This window comes from Erinaceus europaeus, chromosome 22, assembly GCF_950295315.1.
Source record: "Erinaceus europaeus chromosome 22, mEriEur2.1, whole genome shotgun sequence".
NCBI lineage: Eukaryota > Metazoa > Chordata > Mammalia > Eulipotyphla > Erinaceidae > Erinaceus > Erinaceus europaeus.
The window spans coordinates 4,444,372-4,467,963 of NC_080183.1; the positions used below are offsets into that span (position 1 = coordinate 4,444,372).

The 23,592-nt window shown below is 48.4% G+C and overlaps 1 long non-coding RNA gene and 1 other non-coding gene across 2 annotated transcripts; both read left to right on the top strand.

Annotated features, from left to right (window-relative positions):
• The first annotated feature begins 63 nt into the window (after positions 1–63).
• LOC132535486 (small nucleolar RNA SNORD113/SNORD114 family) lies at positions 64–140 on the top strand. The gene has a single exon (XR_009547284.1). It is a non-coding gene; the product is annotated as a small nucleolar RNA SNORD113/SNORD114 family (small nucleolar RNA).
• A 4,291-nt stretch (positions 141–4,431) lies between these two features.
• Positions 4,432–15,688, top strand: LOC132535428 (uncharacterized). Its single transcript, XR_009547219.1, has 5 exons — positions 4,432–5,342; positions 10,378–10,461; positions 11,185–11,271; positions 11,380–11,450; positions 15,471–15,688. It is a non-coding gene; the product is annotated as an uncharacterized LOC132535428 (long non-coding RNA).
• Positions 15,689–23,592: the final 7,904 nt, after the last annotated feature.

Sequence of the window (23,592 nt, forward strand, 5' to 3'; positions counted from 1 at the left end):
CTTGAGGTCGGTGCTGATTGGCTCACGTAGTGACAGGCAAGCGTGACTGGGGAAGGGATCCGATGGATCTGTGATGAGCTGTGGATGCCAGATGAGTGAGTCCTCCATGACGGGTCAGTGTCTGAAAGTCTGAGATTCAGCCTGACACCCATGGAGCCTTTCTTTGATGGCATTCTTTGAGCTGTTTTTCTGATTCTTATTTAGTCTTCAGTCTTTGCTTTCTTTACCTGATTTAAAGAATCGTGCATATATTTACCTTTCTCCCATGTTCGTATCTAGAGGTGTGTGGACACTGCTTTGAGTTTCATGAAAGTTGTTTTTGTTTATTCATGTGCTGGAATTTACTCGTGTTTATTAAAAGGTGAGATCTGTAGTGAACGTTGTTGTCAGTAGTGTTTGATGTCACTCCAGGTCTGTTTAGTGAAAATATTTCCTTTCATTCTCACTGTCACTGTGGATATTTGTTAGAATTTGAGAAACTTGGTAAAATTCTTTCCTAATTATACTAATATATCTCCTTCCTCCTTAATTAGTCAAAAAGGCAACAGACCTATGCGTTTAAAATCATGGTCTATTTGGCCATTCCCAGACTAGTTCTGAGAAGGATGGGTAGAGTCATGGATGATTAGTAATGATTAGTATATAAATGATTATTGCTCCACTGCCTTTTTTGTTTTCATTATAAGTTTTGGGTGGACTTTTTGATGAATTTAATATCTATGAATAGAAAACCATCATGGCTTAATTAATTAGCCAGTGTGTAAATTAATAAAGACAGTGAAGTGAAAGTTTATGCATCACTAGGCTCTCCATTCAGAAAATGTGGGAACCATCCACTGAACCAGGTACCGATTGGCCCCAAGATATTGGTTTTTTTTACTCATGATAGTACAGGCAGAGCTGTAGACCTGGTCTTTTTTCTTTATCTCTGCTCAACGTTACTTCTTTATTGTGTTGAGTCTGTAATAATCCTTCACATAACGAGATAATCAGCCCAGCAGTTACACATGTGATTTCAGATCAACGTGGAGGTGAGTGTCTTCTTGTCACTATATCTGCTTTACAGCTGCGCCCAGTTGGTTTCTGCTTCTGCTGTGATGAAAATACTGTTTTCTCTGCATCAGAAACAGTAACCAGATGAGAACTAGTCAAAGTTCACCTGTGGTGGCTGGGCTTTGTAAAGTTGTACCTGCTGTTATGAAACACAGTAACTATCCTCAGGAGGTTCTGTGGCCTTGCTGTAGTTGTGATGTCTATCACTCTGTCGAATCATCGTTGAGAAGAACCGCAGTCACCCTCATGAAAGAGATGTTGCAGGAGTCTAGGTTTCTGCATACATACGGACAGAATTCACGGATTCTGGTACCGTGTTTTCTCAGAATTGATTTCTGTCAATATCCAGACTCACTTAGTTCATCACAACAAATGCAGTGAGTCTGTTCAAGTGTCTAGCAGAGAGCCTCTGGAGCTGTGGTGGTGTGTGAGTCCTGGATAAATTTGTCACGTATATGGATTCTGATGTTCAACCCACCCTGACCTCTCGCACTACTTGGAATGGTTCGTAAGATGGATGTCAGAAGTGTACACATCATATGCTCTTATCTGGGTGCCTCGATTTACACTTCCTGCCTTTAACAGATCAATAACAATGTCCATAAATAGACAATGAGCATAGAATTAGGCATCCATTAAATCTTGAACTTAGTAGTTTGACTGTTAAAATTTGATTAGTTTTTTATTATGAAATCGTTAGAGTAAAAGGACCACCTCTCGTGTTCAGGGCCAGTTAGACACTAGTTAGGATGAAGGATCAGTTTTATTATTTCTAGGTCAGTTCCATGTTCTCATTTGTTTTGTTACTCGAACACATTTATATCTGTCTTCAAAGAGTGGCTTAAATACAGAGGCCGAGTCTCATGCAGGTCCAGTGGGATTACACCTGTGTCTTTAAGTGGATCCGTATTATTGACACGTTTAGACACAGGAAAATAGAAGTTATCTCCATTGCAGTTGTGTTTTGAGAGCTTGTATGATTGGTTGTCTTGGACTCACGAGGAGGAAGCTACTTTCAAGCTGAGATTAGCCTCTCCCTGGTTTTGATCTCAAGCTCTATGCATCACACACTTGGAAGGCATTGTCAGTAATTGCTTTCTATTGTTGGATTAGTAGTTTTGATTTCTTGGCTGTTTTTAGGGAGTGCTAAAAAGAGAGAGGTGTCCTGCTGGTCTCCCATTTTGTGTGGGGCTGTGGATTGAACCCAGGCTCCCCTCTGAGCCACCTCTCCAATCCCACACAGTTTTGTAGTTAATCAGAAGGCCTCCACTGCACTGTTAAAGTCTGGGAACAATGGTGAATACTTGACACATGTTACTGACAAGTCATTTGATGTTAACATTTAATAGTTGTTTAAATTTTGTCCAAAGTGTCGAGGTCATACTTACGACATCCTCGTGCTCTTAGAAGAGCAATGATCTAGACAGGTTTTAGAGATTTTCAACAATCCTTTAAATGGTTGAATAAAAACGAGAGCAGCTAGTGATTGTTCGTGAAGTAATTGATTTTTCAGCATCTAGTGTTGGAAAAAGGGAATAAGTGAAAATGATAAATGAATGAGCATGCAAGTGAACAGGAGAAATCCTGACTCAGTGGATCGATGGTTCCACTATTTCATCTCCCCTCTTCCGGGTGTCCGTCCTCAGACATGGTGGGTCCGTGTCAACTTCCGGGTGTCCGTCCTCAGACATGGTGGGTCCGTGTCAACTTCTGCTTTGGCTGGTCTTGTTCTCCTTCTCCTTCCCTTTCCCCTTGTTCATCTTCCTTTTCTCTTTCTTTCTCCTTCTTCTTCCTTTTATTTATGTGGTTTGATAGGGAAGGGGGATAGAGTGGGAGAGAGACTGAGAGACACTGCTTGTGATGTGACCCCACCCCCACCCCCCCGCAGGTGGGGACCAGGGATTTGAACCTGGGTCCTTGCACACTGTGTGCCACCTCCTGGCCCCTTTTACTCCTCTGTATGGAAACAGGTTTTGTGAGTAAGGTTGATGTTTCTGTCTTTGACTGGATCCTCTGTTTCTTAGTATTTACAATATTCTTAAGAAATATCAAACGAATTAAAAGTTTGCCTGACCACATGGCAGATATTAGGTGAAACATTGTATTGGCTAATCAAAAAACTGTTGACTTAAGGCCAGTGAAATCATGTTTAGACTCAGCGGAATTTGATTTTATAGAAAGAGCGGGGTCAATAGTCATATTTTTTAACCTGATTTCTTATGAATCATGAATTATATGATTATCATCAAACTCATGATTTGATTTGCACAGAAGTGACAGGGCGGGAGGAGAAACTGGACACAGTAGTGGGCCAGAGGTGAGGGCTCACAATGCAAGTGTCACAGACAGGGAGGCTTCTTGTCTGAAGCTCTGAGGTCCAATTTGAAACAGGACTGATGTAATGCCTTTGTTGAAGTGGAAGCTACAGAGTTTTCAGGAATGTGCAAAGATTGGTCAAGGGAATGCATGTCTATCGAGAGATCAAAGAAGTGAAATATTGTCCGCTTATAAAAGTACATGGTCATGCTAATAACATGTATGACAAATGAGAGGCATACGCCTGTCGCTACTTAGGTGACTGCTCATGTCGGCCATGTTCGTGCTCTGCTTCAGTGGCAAGCTCAAAATGTTTTTTTAGAGAGAGACTGAAAGGCACTTGAAATTAATGAGAGCCTAAATTAAGTGTGAAAGGATGGATCAGCGGACAGAAGGTGTAATATTCTAATCATCTGTCTGCTCTCCACGCAGAAAGAACACACTTGAGATGATTGTTCCATGGCCATGAGCTTTTGGCTGCATCCTTCAGGAGTATGGACTTGAATGTAAGTTACGGTCAAAAAAAATTTTTTTTTGTCTTGGTGAGGGTCTTTATTTATTTACTTTTTTTTTTTTTCTTCAACGCGTCTGAAGTGGAAGCAGACTAGGGCGGGGATGCTTGTGGGTGAGGGTCTAAAAATTAAAGGCTGGGACTTGCCAGTTTTTCTTTCTGCCAAGGGCCATTTGGGTATACATTGTTGACCGTAGGGCTTAACCACTTCAAAGTCAGCACTCTGTACTGCCACTGAACTCACTCCCAGTTGCCTTACTTTTCTAGTCCTGCCTATAGTTGTCTGACACAGTGAGGCCCCAGTGGAGTCACTCCCCAGACCTGCTCCAGACAGGCCTCAGTGTTTATGGTTGGCTTTTAAAAAATATATATATTTATTTATTCCCTTTTGTTGCCCTTGTTGTTTTATTGTTGTAATTGTTATTGATGTCGTCATTGTTGGATAGGACAGAGAGAAACAGAGAGAGGAGGGGAAGACAGAGGGGGAGGGAAAGACAGACACCTGCAGACCTGCTTCACCGCCTGGGAAGCGACTCCCCTGCAGGTGGGATTCTTACACAGGTCCTTGCGCTTTGCACCATGTGTGCTTAACCCGCTGCGCTACCGCCTGACTCACAGTGTTTATGGTTTTTAAAACTGTTTAGTGTGTAGATAAATATAGACCAGTTAGGTGCAGTGTTCACAATCACAGATATATAAAGTTTTCACTAGGAAATAAAGAGGGCAGGATGTTCTTTCTTCAGTTGAGGATTATGTGCTCATCAGTGGTCAGGGCTAGGGGAATGTTGTTGCTTATGAGATATAAAATCATTGTTACAATGGAATACTACTCAGCTATAAAAAATGGTGACTTCACCATTTTCAGCCTATCTTGGATGGACCTTGAAAAATTCATGTTAAGTGAAATAAGCCAGAAGCAGAAGGATGAATATGGGATGATCTCACTCTCAGTCAGAAGTTGAAAAAAAAGATCAAAAGAGAAAACACATGTAGAACCTGAACTGGAGTTGGTGTATTGCACCAAAGTAAAAGACTCTGGGGTGGGGTGGGTGGGGAGAATACAGGTCCAAGAAGGCTGACAGAGGACCTAGTGGGGGTTGTGTTGTTATATGGAAAACTGGGAAATGTGATGCATGTACAAACTATTGTATATACTGTGGAATGTAAAATATTAATTGCCCAATAAAGAGATTTTTAATTTTTTTTTAAATCAGTGTTATCTCCAATGACTTAACTAGTTCAAGGATTCAAATGCAAGGAGAGCATTGCAGATCATAGCAAGCTTTTATTTTTTAAGATTTTCTATTAGCGATTTAATAACGATTGACGGGATTGTAAAATAACAGTGGTACAACTTTTTTTTATCCTCTCATGGGCTCTGTACTACTGAGAATGGACACACCCCAGCTGGGCTCGGCCGTGACTTCACCACAGAGAACCGTGGAGATCAGCGTGAGTGATAGTCAATGTTTTTTGCCTTGACATCAGTGTTTTCTTATAATTGAATGTGTTTCCTAAGTGTGACTGCTAACTGTTTGAGGTCAAACGTGATCCAATCACAGATAGGGAGTTAAATGAGAGATTTTTTTTTTATTGATTTAATAATGATCGAACATAGGATAAGAGGGGTGTAATTCCACACTTAATTCCTGTATGGACCCAGGATCATTATGGGGTGCACAAGGTGGAAGGTCTGGCTTCTATAGTTGCTTTTTCAGTGGACATGAGCATTGGCAGGTCGATCCATCCTCCCAGCCCCACTCTCTCTTCCCTTAATGGGGCGGGGCTCTGGAGAGGTGGGGCTCCAGGACACACTGGTGAGGTTGTCTGCCTAGGGAAGTCAGGTTGGCATCATGGCAGCATCTGCAACTCTGTGGCTGAGAAAGCAGTAAGATATAAAACAGAACAAGTTGTCTAGTAATAATAATAGTCAGGAAAGTAAAGAGAAGATACAGCAGATGAGACGTGAGGTCTTCATTTTGGGAAAAGCTAGTAAGTCATTTTAGATATATTCCAAAGGGCCTTACTAATTTTTACCTGACCTCGACAGGTAACATGCAGGTGGACCTAAGGTATTGTCTGGGGAGATGCTGTCAGAGGTGGAAATAGGACTAGAAAGCTGGATCAGGGCAGAGATTCGCCCCCAAATACAGAGAAAGTTGTCAGGGTGAACCAGCCCAGGGGCAGCGTACTTGCCTGCCAAATAGGGGGAAAGTCTATAAATATTGTTGACTGTAAACCCCACTGGTTTGATCTGGGGCCCATATTCAGCACAGGAGCCTGTGTAACCTCTGCACCCCTGTAGGTCTGAGCTCGCAGTCTGTGGTCATCGCTAGGAACATTCTAGGCTGCGTTCATTGCAGGACCCATCTAAAGGATTATTTTCATGGGCCAATGTATGCTACAATTGGAGTCTAAATAATGAATGCCATGCCATGCCCTGAATAATTCTAAATGTTAGCAGTATTTAAGGGTCTCACTCAGGAATAATGAGTGCTGGTGTTAGTCTTACTGTTACCAGTGACGTGATTAAATAGTAAAATCCAGGTAGATACGGCAGAAGGAAATGGTGGCCACTTGTGGTACCCATGCTGTTGGCAGTTACTAGGAAGAGTCTGGACCTCTGAGTCCCAGTGCTGTGGAAATTTAGTTCATCCTATTGGAAAGAATTCTATTAGGCAGATGTTATATATATGTGTGTGTCTTGTGCTTATAAGTTAATGGCTAATGGATTGTGACCACATTCACATAGAAGAATCAATAAAATGTAAGCGACTCATTCCAAATGTTAACACGTGTGCTAAGAAAAAAATTACTTATATAATTTGGAATGAGTAATCAATGCAATAAGGGTATTATCCCTGTGACTAAAGATCACCACCGCCCACTGGGAAGTGATAATCAACTTAGCGTTCGAAGTCAGTTGTGAGAGTGGCATACGGTTCATTTATAGAAAAGTAGCAGAGTGTTATTATGAATTGATAACCACTAAATGAAGGTGATAGCACAGCGTATCAGGGCTGGTTTCCACTTTGTCTTTTATTGGATTTCTCAGAACCTGTCCTCTGTGCTGATGCTGGCTCTTTTTTTTTGCTTTCTCCCTTTCTTTTACTCTCCTATCTTTTCCTTCCTTTCCCCCCTCCCCCCCCCCCCGCCATCCCCAGAGCCCTGCTCAGCTCTACTTTGTGGTGGTGCTGGGGATTGAACCTGGGCCCTCAGAGCCTCAGGCATGAATGTCTTTTGTAGAATCATGGTCTCTTTACCCCCTTAGCTTTTACTTTGTGTCCTAGTTTTGAGCTCAGTGTTTGTCTTCTGAGTAACGGTCCACATTCTCCTCTTAAGTAGGGCGAGTGAGAGTTGTCAAGCAATGCAAGTTACAAAACACAGTCCAGTCATGAGCATGATGCTGACTTCAGACATGGCCATGGTCAGTTTCACAGAGATGCTTGTGTGTGTGTGTGGGGGGGGGGGTGTTTAGCGAGACACCTCAGAAATCTGGGCTTGTATTCTGCTCTCCCTATCTCTCTCTCTCTTACTCTCTATCGTGAGTATGTGTATCTCTTCACCAGCAAGTGGAAATTAATATCTCAATAGATAAGGAGTAATTGAAGAAGATTTACGAGCTTGGCCCATCAATAACAACAGGTGATTTAGATGTCAAGGATGATGGATAAAGGGAATCAGGGCACCTCCCATCTACTTCTGCCTTGGAAATGGCCCTACAGGCAGCTGCTAGGAATATTCAATTATCCTATTCATGGGCCAGGGCTGTATTATTATACATGAAGTAATGCACTAATGGCTGAACAGAAAGCAGTAAACGAGAAATCATGCCCGTGCCAAGGCCAGCCGGGGCATGGTCATGAGACACAGCTCAGACCAGATTCTCTCCACAGCCCTGGGACTGGGTTTGATCTCACCACTCACTTGGCAGTGCATGGAGACCGAGAACTTGAGCGTTTCATTGCAAAGTGGTCTTCGTTGCATTTCCGAAGACCAAGGGCAAGGAGGCGTTCTGCATCCAGCACTGGGACTGGTCTGGAAGTCTGGCTACTGGGTGATAGGAGTGACTAATACAGTGGCATTCACTTCTCAGGGAGCAAATGGGGGCATTCAGTTCATAAAGACATGGGTTACCCCTCTTGGGGAAAGTCATGTGGTTGGAAACGAGTAGTAATTGATGTTTGTTTTGTTTGTTTTTATTAAATAGAAGAAGGAGACTCTCTTCTTTTTTTAAATTGATTTTCCTTTTTCTTACCCTTGTTTTTTTTAATTGTTGTTGTAGTTATTGTTATTGATGATGTTGTCATTGTTGATAGGCCAGAGAAAAATGGAGAGAGGAGGGGAAGACAGGGGGAGAGAAAGACAGACACAGACCTGCAGACCTGCTTCACCTCCTGTAGGGCGTCAGGGACTCAAACCGGGATCCTTACACTGGTCCTTGCACTTTGTGCCACGTGCACTTAATCTGCTGTGCTACCGCCCGACTCCCATTTTTTTTAATAACTCCTTTTTTTATAGAAATTTTATTACTTCTATTTATTTATTGAATAGAGACAGCCAGAAATCAAGTGGGAAGGGGGGGTGATAGAGAGGAAGAGAAACAGAGAGACACCTGCAGCCCTGCTTCACCACTCATGAAGCTTTCCCCCTTCAGGTGGGGACTGGGGGATTGAACCCAGGTCCTTTTGCATTATGACATGTGCACTCAACCAGGTGCGCCACCACCTGGCAATTGATGTTCTCGCACCTCTTGGCTCAGTGGTGAGTTCTCCTTTGCTTTTTTTGTGAAGAGAAACACATAATTTTTTAATATATACATTTATATTTATTCATTTTTAATATTTTCACTTAGTATTGGATAGAGACAGAGAAATTGAGAGGGGATAGAGAGAGAGACAGAGAGACCCCTGCAGCACTGCCTCACCACTCGTGAAGCTTTCGCCCTGCAGTTGAACCTGGGTCCTTGTCCACTGTTTATACCTGCACGCACCCAGGTGCACCACTGCCCGGCCCAAAAATATGTTTTGTTTATTTTTTTTGGATAGAGACAGAGAGAAATTCTTAGGCTAAGAGGGACATAGAGAGGAGCTTGTACTGGGGTTCCTGTGCCCCGTGATGTGTGCTCTTAATTCAGTGTGCCACAGTACAAGAAGTGCATCGAGGGGAGAAACATCAGTGGATTGAATTTTACACGTTGACTCTTTCTTATAAGAAATCCTCTCAACCTTAAACAAATGAGAAGAAGAGTTGTGAAGATGCATATTCCTCCCACCGCCAGAACTTACCGTGCCACCTGCAGGTTGCTCCCTCAGGTTGACCCTCAGTCCCTAGTGACCGAGACCCTTATGATAAGTTTGGTGTGATGGGTTCTTGCCTGCCTTGGGGTTCTCTACTTGGGGTCTTGAGTGCAGACGTCAGAAAAGGGCCAGTGAGGCTGGATGGGGAGACAGTGACCTGCACAGTCGAAATCGCTTATCCACGTACACAGGTGTTAAAGGAGACCCCTAGAATGACACAATGTATAGAGCCTACATGAGATCAATCAAGGCGCCAGGCGGTGGTGCACCTGGTTGAATGCACATGTTACAGTGCGCAAGGACCCGGGTTCAAGGCCCCCCGTCCCCATCTTGCTGGGGGAAAGCTCTGTGAGTGGAGAAATAGTGCTATAGGTGTTGTCTCTCTGTCTCCCCCTTCCTCTCAATTTTGGGGCTATCTCTATTCAATGAATAAATAAAGAGAATTAAAATTTAAACAGTTAGGAATCAATAAAAGTATGAAAGCAAACCAGAATAGTTGCAGCAAAGTAGATACAAATATAAAAAGACAGCCCGACCTCTTTTTCTCTGTGGGTTTCAGTTATAACTTGATGCACTAATTAATAAAAAGAAAAGTCAGAGATAAGAAGGTCCTATAAACTGTATGCATGAAGAAGCTATTCCAGCTAGTTTTAAGTTTACTACATCTATTTTATTTATACTACAAATTTTATTTTATTTTATTTTATTTTGCCTCCAGGGTTACCACTGGTGCTCAGTGCCAGTACTAAGAATCCACTGCTCCTGGCGGCCATTTTTTTTCCATTTTATTGGACAGGACAGAGAGAAATGGAGAGAGGAGGGGAAGACAGAGAGGGGGAGAGAAAGATAGACACCTGCAGACCTGCTTCACCGCCTGTGAAGCGACTCCCCTGCAGGTGGGGAGCCGGGGGCTCAAACCGGGATCCTTCTGCCGTTCCTAGCGCTTAGTACTATGTGCACTTAACCAGGTTCGCCACTGCCTAGCCCCCTGTTGATTTACTTTTACCAGAACACTGCTTAGTTGTAGCTCATGGTGCTGCTGAGGATCGAACCTGGGCTTTTCAGTGCCTCGGGCATTGGAGACATTTTGCAGAATCATTATGTCATATCCACAGCTCTGTTCACCACATTGACCCCCTCCACCCCGCAGGGAGGCCTTACCCTCTGTAATATGCAATTCGTCCCTCCCCCCAATAGGTTGGAGGCACCTCGGATGGTTAAACCCTCTCTCAATCATGAAGATACTTCGCCTTCTTATAGGACTGGAACCCATTAGGCTACGTAAGTGAGGCAGTTCCTGGTTTGGGAAGTTAGTTCATCACAAATGAAAAAAGTAACAAAAAAAAAATCTCAGATGTGAAAAAGCCACACAGGCCATTTATGATGAGCTCAATGTAGCACAACTGAAATTCAAGCTACAACTTTTTATTTCCCTCTATTTTAATTACAAAGACTTCAACGTCCCCTCTAGTCATTTGATCTTTCCCTTGTCTGGAAAACAGAGCCAAACTCTCAGAATGCTCACTCATTCACCTCAAAACCGTCCCCTGTAGGTCTGGGCCAATGATGAACGAGGAATGCATCTGAACGGAGGACATGATCACTTGTGAAGCGCTGAGGTCCACCGAGAGACGGGCGGACGTTTAGTTTGCGGGTCAGCCTCAGGGTGAGCCCAGCAGAGTCTAGTTCCGTGGTGACCTTTCTATCAATAAGCCACACGTGAAGGAAACCACAAGTATATGCACTCATCCTTAGAGGAAGAGTGAAATGCCTTCGTTCTGAAATACTTTGATCAGTTAAGGAAGTAAATAAAGAAATGGAAGCCATTACCACAAAGTGCCAGGAGTCACGCATGTGCTTTCATTCTGTCTGGGCTCCTCCTGGAGGTTTGATCCATGAAGGGAAAGGGCTACATGGAAGCTCTGAGTTCACTGCCTGAGTAGGCGCCAAGAGGGAACTAACCGGAATGTGTTGTGTTCTCTCACCACCTGCGTTGGACCTCAGAGTCGGCCTCAGCTACCCTGCTTCAGTCTCTGGTTCCTGATGAAGATGGTGGCATGTGAAGTCCCCGGTACGTAAGGGAGGAAGCCCGTTGTTCACAGTGACGACTCTGTTCTTTAAAATTAACAAATCACAGGTGGGCTCAGGTTGGGTGACTTTGCCTTCCTGTGTCCTCAGGTGTTCGGCCTGGAGGCCCAGTGGTGCGGCTGCATGAGGCAAGGCCCCTTCTGTCCCCCTGACCACCGACGGGGGAGACCCCAGCTCACTGGGTAAGCCCTGCCTTTCCTCTTTGAGCTCTGAAGTGCTGTTCCCTGCAGTGCCCCTGTCCCCCTTGGTGCTGAGGCCTGGCTACCCCTGCTTTTCTGAGGGCAGGATGTGGCCATGGAACTTTCTGGAAGGCAGCAGGAGAGAGAACAGGACAACGAGTCAGGGAGTCAGGTCCAGGGGTCTCCCACTTTCTCTGTGCCCCCACATTGCTCATTTCATTCTTGTGTGAGCCCCAGTGTCGCCTTGGACGGCTGGAGCTTGAGGGTGGAGCAGAGAGGTGCCTTCTGCTAGTCTGTGTCTGGCATGGAGAAAGCCTCGTGCATTTTTCATCAGAGGCACTGAGGTCAGCCCTGAAAATGTCCTGGGAGCCATTCCGGAGAGTGACTTTCTCTCACTATGAAAGGGATGCATGTCTATCAAAAATAATAATGATGCTGATAATAATAATAATAATAATAATAATAATAATAATAATAATAATACTCACAATATGTTAAAAATGAGCAAAAGGGAGCAGAGCAGGAGAGAGTCCTACCGTCCTACCTCTCAGTGCAGCACTGCTAGCTTCTGGTGCCCACATCTCTACCCTCTGTGTTTACCTAGGAGTCATTAAATGTGTGTGTGTGTCTGTGTGTGTGTCTGTGTGTGTGTCTGTCTGTTTGTGTTTTCAGTTTTCCTCATTTCTGTGTTCCTGATCTTCTCACATGAGTATGCATTCTGCGCTGTTGCTATGTCAAGAAGTAATTCCCTAGCCGATCAAAAACAAAACAAACACCCACAGGGGGCCGAGTTCTCCGATAGCATGCCCTCCCCACACCACTGGTCTTTTCTCAGGGCTAAGTTAAGACGTGTCCGTACCTCTAGAAATGCCCAAGGTTTTCTGCTGCCAGTCTGTCAATACAACCTTTTTGCAGTTTTTGTTCATGTTCAATTTCCCTAAGACCATTATCTTCCCAGGGTTCTCTCTCTCTTAATCCTCAGCTCCACACGTTGCATTTTTTCATTTCATTCTTACTTTGTCGAAACCATACATAACACCTTATTTGGAAGTCCGAGAGCTCTCTGAGAAGTGTCCCCACCCCTGGGCTCAGCCTCCCCTCCTCTGCTTCACTTCCTCTGCTTTCTTTTCCAAAGGATGCTTCTGACCTCCCAACCCGTGTCGGGAATGGCGCCGTGCCTTCTGCCTCTTGTCTGCTTGGTGCAGGCGTCCTCTTGACGTTTTGCGGGTTCACCTGGAGGTGGTGGGTTTTCAGAGCTTAGCCTCAGCTCACCAAGATCTTCTGTACCTCGGTCCAGAAGATTTACACAGTTGTGAAAACAGGGCCAGGGCTTGACTGTACAGCCAGAGGGCTTGGACCGTTGTGTCCCTTCTTTTCTCTGATGCCTACCTAGTTCCTTGTCTTTTGTTTGTCCTTCACCTTTACGAAACCTTGTTTGATTGGTTGGGCGAGTTTTTGATCAGTGGGTTGTAGATTTGTCCACTGATTCCGGCAGACATTTTTTTCCTTCTTTTCGCCACCATTTTATTTGGAAGGACAGAGAGAAATTGAGAGGGGAGGGGGGAGGGAGATAGAAAGACAGACACCTGCAAACCTGCTTCGACGCTTTTGAAGTGTCCTCCCACCCCTGCAGGTGGGGAGCCGTGAAGTGAACCCGGGTCCTTGTGCATAGTACTGTCTGCTTCATGAGGCGTACCCCCTCCCAGCCCCCTGCCCCATCTTTCTATAGTTTGAACACAGGAACGTTTTCTTTAAATGACTGTCTTTCTGCAGACATCTCTTTTTGGAAGCATTTTACTGTCATTGTTGGTTTTTGTTTTGTTTTGTCTTTTTCTCAGGACCATCACCTCTGCCTCCCCCCCCCCCCCAAGCCTCTTAATCAGTGTCCTTGTGTGGGTCTCCCAGTCCATAAGTCCCATGTCATTTTTTTATTTGATATGTCCCCTTAGTTTCCTCTAGTGGATTCCCGGAGACAGGAATTATACTTCCTAGAGAACTTGTGCACCTGAGCAGGGAAAGGGTTGGTTTCATGCTATTAATCTGCCTCTTGCTGGATGAGTGCCCCCCCGGTGTTGAGGTGTGGTTTGGCAGTGGTATGTGTGCTTGTGCGATAGCAAGAATCTTCCTGCCCCCCCCCCCCCCGCTTGTTTATCCTCTCAGATGAATTTAGTGTTGATGTGAGTTTAAGCACATTTTTACCAATGTTTCCCCCCTGTGGGATTGTGTGAAAATGTACATTAACTCTGAGAGTTCTGATGTTTCTAATACTGAGGTTTCCACGTTATTTTGCAGTTGAACCCATATTCAGTGGGTCAAACCCAGCAAGTTCCGTGTGCCATTAAGTGTATTGTAAGGATAGCTTTCTATTGTGAGGAAGAACTGTAATTGATTACGATTGACTTTCTTATTGAGTTCTTGTCATCTATAAGTTTTCAGTCGAATGTTTTGGAATTGCTATGTAAAGTGAGGTCCACAACTATATAAAACACGTTTTGACCCTTTTCAAAAGTTTGATCTACCATTTTTTTTTTTCCCAGAGCACTGCTCAGCTGTGACTTATGATGGTGCGGGGAATTGAACCTGGGACTTTGTAGCCTCAGACATGAAAGTCTTTTTGCATAACCGTTATGCTATCCATCCCTGCCTTATTTTTCTTGTCTTATACTGTTGGCTAGAGCTTCCAAAACATTCAGTTGCCAATAACAGAAATCTGGTCTCCTTTCTTGTCTGTTGTTAAGTATGATGACGGGGAGGGCTATGACTTGTTGTTTATATTGCTATCAAAGAATTCATTTCTCTTTCCTGTATGACTCTGAAACCAGGAGTGGACTTAGAATTTTATGAAATGCTTTTTTGACACTTGTAGAGTGAGCCATATTGTTTTTCCTCTGTTAACTACTGATGCAATAGATTCTGATAATATTTCATGACTTTAACACATTTCTATCCATTTGTGCCTGATAACAGTATATTGTTCTTTTAACCTGCTCTGTGCTTTATTTTGCAAGATTTTTTTGTTTGGGAGACTCCAACTGTATTTCTTGGTTGTGGTTTCTAAGCTCTACTGACTTTCTAAAATGAGTTAGAAACCACTTTTTTCTATATTCTATGTCATGTATATATACTATATACTATAATATATATGTGTGTGTGTATATATATATACAGATAGATAGATAGATAGTGTGTGTGTATGTAATACCTATTGAATTCATATGTTCCATGAAGGCTCAAGAGAATTAGGATAATTCCATGACAACTTTTAAAAAAAATATTTATTTATTCTCTTTTGTTGCCCTTGTTGTTTTATTGTTGTAGTTATTATTGTTGTCGTCTTTGTTGGCTAGGACATAGAGAAATGGAGAGAGATGGGGGGAAGACAGAGAGAGGCAGAGAAAGACAGACACCTGCAGACCTGCTTCACCGCTTGTGAAGTGACTCCCCTGCAGGTGGGGAGCCGGGGCAGGGGGTGGGGGCTCGAACCGGGATTTTTCCACCGGTCCTTGGGCTTTGCGCCACCTGCGCTTAACCCGCTGCACTACAGCCCGACTCCCCCTTGACAACTTTTAAAATCTCTTTTGTGTTTATTGAATTCCTTCCGACTTCCATAGCTTTAGCACTTTTGCCTCTTACTCTGCTGTCGCCCCAGGTTTCACTGTGCAGGCCCTGAGATCATGCTACCTGGGATCTAAAGCCTTGCTCGGTCATTTCTCCTGTGATATGGAGAAGACGCTTAGTTTTTGGTTGTATCAGCCAGTTACAGTGAGAACTGATGTCAAAAAGGGTTGAAAAGACAAAGTGCCTCGCATCTCCCCGGCTCACTTAAGTGCTCGAGATGTTTTCCAAGTTATGGCCGATTTGTAGAAAATACCAGTTTCTGAGAATGGAAAAATCCCTTACCAGAGAGCTACACGTCCTATTTTTATTGACAAATGGTGTAGCCCATTTCTATGCACCTGTCACTTTTTGTCATTCTAAACTGTGTGTGCTTATCTTTTTTTTTTAATCCTCTGTCCATTTCAGAGTTTGTCAAAGAATCAATCAACTCTGCAAGTAATCTGTGAATTCAGCAGTTTTGTGTAGGTAGATGTGCTTCAACTGAACAATATATACCCTTGTTTCTATTGATTCCACCCTGTTTTCCTCAGGTGTTACCTCGGGGTCTGTCCATGTCCCCTTATGCTATTCTTCTTAAATCATAAAAATATTTCATGAATTTGCCTCTGGTTTGTAATTTTGACTGTACCTCCTAAGCGTTCACATGTCATCTTTTCAGTATTGTAAAACATTGGCAGTTCTGCTTTGCACTAGTTCCTCTTGGATTAATTAAATGTGCAGAAGGGGTGCTGACTTTGAAATGTGTAACCTAACCTGCTTCTGATGTCTGCGTCTGAGTCTGCTTTTCATTTCACTATGGCTATATTTCGGTGTTGCTGAAGCACATGGACACCTGAGTTGTACCTGGGGGGACTGGAGGGGGCTCTCTGTGTCTCGTATAAGCCATGTTATGAATATTTCATGGGTCTGTAAAAGTGAGGGGCACGTGTTGTGTGTCACAGTGCACATTTTAACAAGAAGACATTTGTTCGCCTGGACTTTTCTGCTGCTTATCTTACATTACTTAAGCAATAAATGGATCTACTAACAGCATGACTCCAACCTCCTTCTAACAGTTTGTACCATTAAACTTTTTTTCCTCTCACATTGGTGAGATGCGTGGAGGGCTTACAACTGAATACTGATCAATTTAGTACGCCTTTTTTTTTTTTCATGTTCTGTCGAGTATGATGTTCCAGGGTTGATTACAATCCCCCCCCCCTCTCTCTGCTTATTAGATGTCTACAGGGCGGAGAGGGGCTTTGGAAATAGCTTCTAGCTGTGTCTTCTACTTTTTTGATATTGTTTCATTCCTACTGCAAATTTGCATGACCATTCGATCAGGGTGAATTGTTTCTTCTGCCTGAGAGGAGGGTTTCCGGCACCTGTGTAATGATCTGCAGTCATTCGACAGCTGGAGCCCTGCCTCCCTGAGCTCCCTTGTCCTCAGAATGTTGCCTGGGAGTTCAGCCAGAGTCATGTACACATTCCAGAGAGCTCTTCCTCTTGGGAGTTGAATATTCCTCACCTTGAAAGCAATTTCTGCGCTCCAGACATGTTCTTTAATGTTGTTCTGTTCAGACTCACGACTGAACACCTTAGTTTCAATTACTGAGGCCCAGAACTGCCCACACTGGGCCCAGCTAGTGATTTCCATCTCTGTCTGAATTTTTTCAATAGATGTGAGACCTCTTACTGCAGGTACCTAGCAATTTTATTTTTTCTGTTTTTTGCTTATTTTTCTAAGACAAGAAGAACAAAATGTAATTAAATTCTGAATTCAAATGTGGCCAGATCTGTTATTCAGAACAGATCTTACCCAGAAGCCCAACCTAGAGGGTAGATCAAATCTCAGTGACCCCACTGGGAGCACTGGGTGAGCCCTGGAGCTGAAGACACCCCTCCTGACAGTGCAGGAACACCCCAAGAAGGTCCTCTAAGCTGTGCTGTGACAGCCTTTAGCAGCTGCACACACAAGCCAAACAAACATCTGTATTTGCAAAACTGAGGTGAGAGGTGTCGTGGGTGGGGGTGCTTCCCAGACACTGTTGCTGGGGTGTACGTGTGGTGAGACAGGAAATCAGAGAACTAAAACTGAGGCCTGACTGTATCCACCCTTTGGATTGGAATCAACCCGTTCATTTAGCTGATGTAACCAAAGGCAGCACAGGCTTTAGATTCAAGGTCTGAATTAAAGACCCCTTTTAAAATAGTTTAATGGCAGGGGGAGGAAGGGAGGGAGGGAGGAGGATACAAAAAGAAAAAGAAAAAGAAAAAGAAAAACACTAGAGCCCTGCTCAACTCTGGCTGGCAGTGGTGCTGAGGATTGAACCTGGGACTTCAGAGGCTCAGGCAGGAGAGTCTTTTGTAGAACCACTGTGCTGCGTCCCCTGCTCCCCTCCACACACAAACACCACTTTTAAAAATTAGCTTATTTGGGGAGTTGGGCAGTAGCGCAGCAGGTTAAGCACAGGTAGTGCAAAGTCCAATGACTGGCGTGAGGATCCTGGTTCGAGCCCCCGGCTCCCCACCTGCAGGGGAGTCGCTTCACAGGCGGTGAAGCAGGTCTGCAGGTGTCTATCTTTCTCTCCCCCTCTCTGTCTTCCCCTCCTCTCTCCATTTCTCTCTGTCTTATCCAATAATGACGACATCAATAACTACAACAATAAAACAAGGGCAACAAAAGGGAATAAAGAAAGAAAGAAACAAATATTTGAAAGAAATTAGCTTATTTTATCAATTCATCCATCCATCCATCCATTCATTCATTCATTCTGTGACACAGACATGGAGTTCCATGATGGGGTCCAGGGCTTCAGACTTGCTCTTCTCTACCCACTGAGCCACCTTAAAAACTTCTTTACAGGGTGGTCTGGGAAGTGGTACAGTGGATAAAGCACTGAACTCTCAAGTATGAGGTCCTGAGTTCAATCCCTGGCAGCACATGTACCGGAGTGATGTCTGTTTCTTTCTTCCTCCTCCTCCTGTCTTTCTCACGAATGAAGAAATAAAATCTTTTTTACTTTTTTAAATTAATTGATTTTATTATTGGATAGAGATAGAGAGAGATTAAGGGGAGGGGAGATAGAGAGGAAGAGAGACTGAGAGACACCTGCATCCCTGCTTCACCACTTGTGAAGCTTTCCCCCTGCAGGTGGGGGCCAGGGGCTTGAACCCTAGTCCTTGCGCTCTATAGTGTGTGTGCTTAACCAGGTGCGCCACTGCCTGGCCGCAAGAAATAAAATCTTAAAAAAGAAATTTATTTTCAGGGGTGTCTAGCCTGCCCCCCCACACACACATACAGGATTTTTGTTTTAAGTGTCGTCTTTGGATTCTTGAAACAAGTTGCACCTGAAGCTTTTTCTCTCTCATCCTTCCTCCCTGCTGTTGTTGACTTTGCTTCACAGAGACACACGTGTCTGTCTGGCCTGGGACTCACTGGACCCGTTTCAGAGGCTGTTGGCTCTCTCCTGTTAGTCTGGGCCCGGGGGCATCAGTAGGAGGATGACAGTGGCCTGCTGGGTGGTGACAGCTACCTGGGGGAGGCAGCAGGGTGTAGTTCAGCAGATACACAGGTGATGAAGTGGGGCCTGGGAACCAGTATCTCATTCGAGTGGGGGGGGGGGATTGGCGTCCTTGTGTTGGGAGGGACAGATGGAGCAGGTGGATTTGTCACTCCTCTAGAGATCCAGGAGGCCATGGGGTGGGCACACATGACCTTTGTCACCTTACCCAGGTAGACAGAAGCCCTTTCAGCCTCCTGGCCTCTCTGGCCTTCTTGCAGTGCTCAGGGTGTGGGGTGGGGGGAGGCTGAGCCCAGTGAGCCCTCCCTGCCATGGGAGTGGAGACTGTCAGATGGGGAGGTGGGCACAGGTAACTTCCTCTCCAATCAGAACAGCGCGCCCCCACCTTCCTCCTCCTGCTCTCTGGGCCTGGATCCTCTCCTGGCTCCTCTCCAGGGGCTCCTAGATTCTGGGGTCTGTGTAATGACGGTCCCAGAACGTAGCCCCGCCTGTTGGCATCAGCCACCCTTGGCCCACTGGACACAGCCCCGTGGTCTCCAGCTTCTCTGCTGGGGGGCCTGGCCCAGCCTCTGTTCTCTGCCTCCCCTGACATGTTCACACCCCCTGCTCTGTGCTGTGCGTGTTCCAGGGTCCGGCCGGCCCAGCTGCCTGGCCCCTCCTTGCTGTCCAGGTGACGCTTTACCTGAGCTCAGCACCCGGACGTTTCCCATCTGGTCCGGGCTAGACCATATCCTCCTGGTCCCATCCACTCTCCCTTCATGGGCTGACACCTTGTCGCTCTGGTCTGGGTTGGGCCTGTCTGTCTGTCCTTATTTCTCTGGCCCATCTGTCCAGCCCTGTCCTCCTGGTCCCTGTGTGTCCTGAGGGCCTTCTCAGGCCTCTGCCCCACCCTCTGCCCCGTTCAGACACTCCCCTCATCTTCTCATCAGGTCCCTCGACGACTGGCTGACCTTTTGGTCATTTTGACGCCATGGACCCTGGTGTCTCCTGTCTCTGCCCTAATGACCCCAGGGACCGACAGTGAGTGGGGGCGCCGTCTGGAGGACCCTGGCTCTTGGTCTGCAGGCTGCTCAGTAAGCAGGGAGCTGCAGACTGTGGGGGCGATGGAGAAGCCCCGGAGGGCTCTTGGAAGAGGCAAGGCCCACTGCCTGCTGCCCACTGCCCACTGCCCGATGCCCGCTGCCTGCTGGACTCTCTGCCTTGAGGGGGCCCTGCAGGTAGCTGGCCAGGACTTAGGTGAGCGGGGTGCCCTGTGAGCCCCATTTCTACGCAGAGGGTGTCACCTGCTGCCCTTGCTTTTGTGCGAGTGATCAGCCTTGCCTGCCCCGCCCCCTGCCTCAGCATCCCTCCCTTGAGGGGGAGGCCCTCCACCCCCTAACACTTGAAGACAGGGGCCAGGACAACCTGGGAGCTCAGAGAGCCTTCTGGAAGCCTCCGCTCAGAAACGAAGCCTGCGGGGTGCCCCGCTCACCCCGGTTCCCAGAGAGCTGGTAGACTATGGAACACAGGCTTGAGAGTCTGGCCTATGTCACATAGTCCACTAGCTCTCGGTAGCCATCCACTCCGTCCATCCTCCCAGGCCCGTGTCCCCACCCTACCCCCAGCAGCCTGGCAGGCAGGGCCAGCCCCCACTCCTGGTGCTGGGGGACTGTGCAGAGCTGATGTCCAGTGTCTGCTGGGCCGCTGCTCTGTGGTCCCTGTGGTGTCCGGCGTAAGGGGGTTGGGCCTGGGGCTTCTGACCGTGGGGAGCCGGTGGGGGCCCAGCACTGGGAGGCACCTTCTGGAAGACCCCTCCCCCAGCTCACTCCCAAGCCCGTGCTCTCAGCCTGGGGTCTGGGCCAGGACAGCAGCACCTCAAGGGTCCCCTGTGTCAGGCCACGTCATTTCTCCTGTCCTCTCTGGTGGTCTCCAAGCCTGGAGCCATGACCCCCAAGCCCCACGCCCCTGTCCCCGGCCTGGCGGGTGCCGTAGCCGTCCTTTCTGGAACCCTGGAACCCCCCCTCTCCCCCCCCTCGTTTGTCCGTGTGCGCTTGGGGGGCTTCCTGGAGGAGTCACCCGGCTTCAGCGTGGCCCCGGCGGCCCCCACTCGCCCCCAGCTCTGGAGGCCTCCCGTGGACGGCGCTGTGTGGTACTCGGAGAGATAGTAGACCGTATAGCGTACGCTTTATCTGTGACGTATGTAACACGGTCCACTAACCCTCAGTATCAAATCCATCCTCTCGCCGGCCTCGCCGCCTCCAGGCCCCCCTCCCGGGGCCGAAGAGCCCCCCCTGCACCCGCCGCTGAGCCCCCCCCACCCCCCACCCCCCCGCCTCCTCCTGCCTCCTCCCGCCTCTGTCCGCCCAGAGTGGCCGACCTGCGGTACTTGAAGGAATGGTTTACCTTCCCACATGCATTCCGAGTATGGATGTGGGACAGTAAGCCGCTTCTTGGTATCCAGCCCAGCCGCCAGCATGGCGGGGCCTGCAGGCCTGGGGCTCCCTGAGCTCCCTCGAACCCGGGCCACCCCGGCACAGAGGAGCCACAGCCCAGTGGCTGTCCCCCAGAGGAAGAGGAGGAGCAGGAGGAGTGTGTCACAGGCTGTCTGTTGGAAGGTGCCATCTGTCTGTCCGCCTGGCCCCACGGCTGGAGGAGATCTGGAAGAGCTTCACCGCCCTGCACGGCTCTGCCCAGCCCGGAGGGACGAGGGCACGTTTCTGTCACACGATGCCGCCCCACACCCCTTCCTGGGCAACCCCCCAAACCCTACAGGACTCGTTGCCTCTCCCGGCTCGGTGTCACCGGTGCTACCCGGGAGGGTTGCCTGGAGAAGACAGATGGACACGGCCTGCAGGATGGTGATGTGTCACACGTATGAGGCATCAGCTGCGTGCAGAGGGCTCCCCAGGGGCCAGGCCAGCTTTGCAGGAGCTGGGGGTCCCAAATACACGCGCGCGCGCGCACACGCACGCACGCACACACACACATAGACATGGAGAGACATGCTTATGTGAATGCGAACACACATGCACACGCTCTGTTACAGACAGGCACACAGACACACGGCGAGCGAGATCCACACGTGCTCACACAGGCACACGGCCGTACAGGAACATGCACATGGTCACACGCGGATAGACATGCCAATTACAGACATGCCCCTGCTCATACACACATAGTCACACACGCTCACACACACCGCCAGGAGAGGTGGTGGCCTAGCCCTCCGCTTCTGCCCTTTCAGCCCTGGAGGACAGCCTGGAGGCCCCGGCCTTTGGGCAGCACGGCCTCGAAGGAGGACACTTCTGCTCTCCAGCCTCACCTGGGTCGCCGCCGCCTCCAACCCGCGGCCAGCCCTCGACACCCGCCGCCTCCCCGCCTGGACACACGTGGTCACACGTGGTCACTGCTGCCACCGGGCCTGTTGTTTGGAGAGGCCCTGACCCTGCTGTGCGCCATGGGCAGTGGGACGTGCGGCCCACTGCTTCTCCGTGTCACTACGCACCCGGGGTCCTCAGAGAGAGGTGCCCTGGAACCCACTGCTTGTTAGGAAGCACCCAGCTGTCGACTGACTGCCAGCTGCCCCGCTAACACCGCCGGCCGGGGGCGGGGGGGGACTGGGTGCCCGTGCTAGCTCTTTGTCGCTCCCTTGCTCCCTCGCTCGCTGGGGCTGTGCTCAGTCCCCGTCTCCCTGTGCCGCCCGCCCACCCGCCCGCTGTGTCCAGGGGCCCTCAGACAGCAGCGCCGGCCGCCCAGCAAGCTTGGGTCCATGAGGTGGTTGACCAGTGACCACACGCTGTACTTGTGACGTTTGTGACCTGGTCCACTAGCCCTCGTACCCACACATCCCTGAGAGGCCGGGAGGAAGCAGAGTGGACGTCCGGTTGGGTCTAAGTGGGCGGAGCAGGTGTGGACCGTGGGCCACCATCCAGGGACTTGTCTCTGGAGGGGAGGCCGGGGATGGGGGGATCACGACACAGGGTCTCGGGGAGACAGGGGAGCCCCAGGCCTGTTCCTGAGTCACCGGAGACGGAGTGACGGTGCTGTGACCGACCAGCGGAGGACGCAGACGAGCCTTGGACACTGGCCCACGGACAGATGCCACCTGGCCGTGTGCATGCCCTGCCCCCTCCCCCGCCCCTGCACCCCTGGTGCCTGAAGAGAGGTTTTCTGGGCTTCTGTTTCTTTTAAGTGCACATGAAACACACCTGGCTAACCTCTTTTCCAGCACTAAATGCCCTCGTGTGGACTGGGCCCCTCCCCCCGGCCTCCCACCCCACCCCCCCACCTCACCAGAGCTGCCGGATGGAACCCCCCAGGAGCGGCCGAGCTGTGGTGCGGGGAGCGAGGCTTTCTGGGTCTCTGTATCTGTATGGCAAGGACACAGCCCTGGTCAACCTCATTCCCAGCACCAGTCACCGTCGAAGCTTCTCTGCGTCGGGGGCGGGGGGTGGGGGCTGGGGCGGCCGCCTGCTGGGGAGACATGGCTGTCCACCCCCGACGCGGGCACTGACTGCTCCCCCGTCTCTCTCTCTCTCTCTCTTTCTCCTCCATCCCCAGGGACCCTAGGATGGTGGCCACACTCCCTTTTCTCAGAAGGTTCTCTCTGGACAGTGCCAGGCCACCCAGACCCACGGCTGACCTTGGGGACGCCGCCATCCAGGGTGAGTGACACACACCCCCTCCCAACCCCCCATGTCCTCTCCCACACACACCCACGTGTCTTGATGCTGCCCGCCTGCCTTTCTCAGGAGGACTTCCTGGAGGTGGCGAGATGGCAAAGGAGACGGCCCCGGCTGGCACGCCGGGGCCAGAGGTGGGTGGGGTGACGCGGTCTGTGAGCAGCCAGGTGGCTTTGTGTCTGTCCCTAGGCAGGGCTCAAAGGAGGACCGATGGGGTGGACAGACCAGCTGAGGGCAAGCTGGTGGTCAGGGCTGGCCTGGCCCCTCCTCCCCCAGCACCATGATAACCTGAGGTGCCCTGCACCCCCCCCCCCCCCCCGCCATTGGGAAAAGTGTTCAGCGCGGTTCAGGGTGTCACAAATC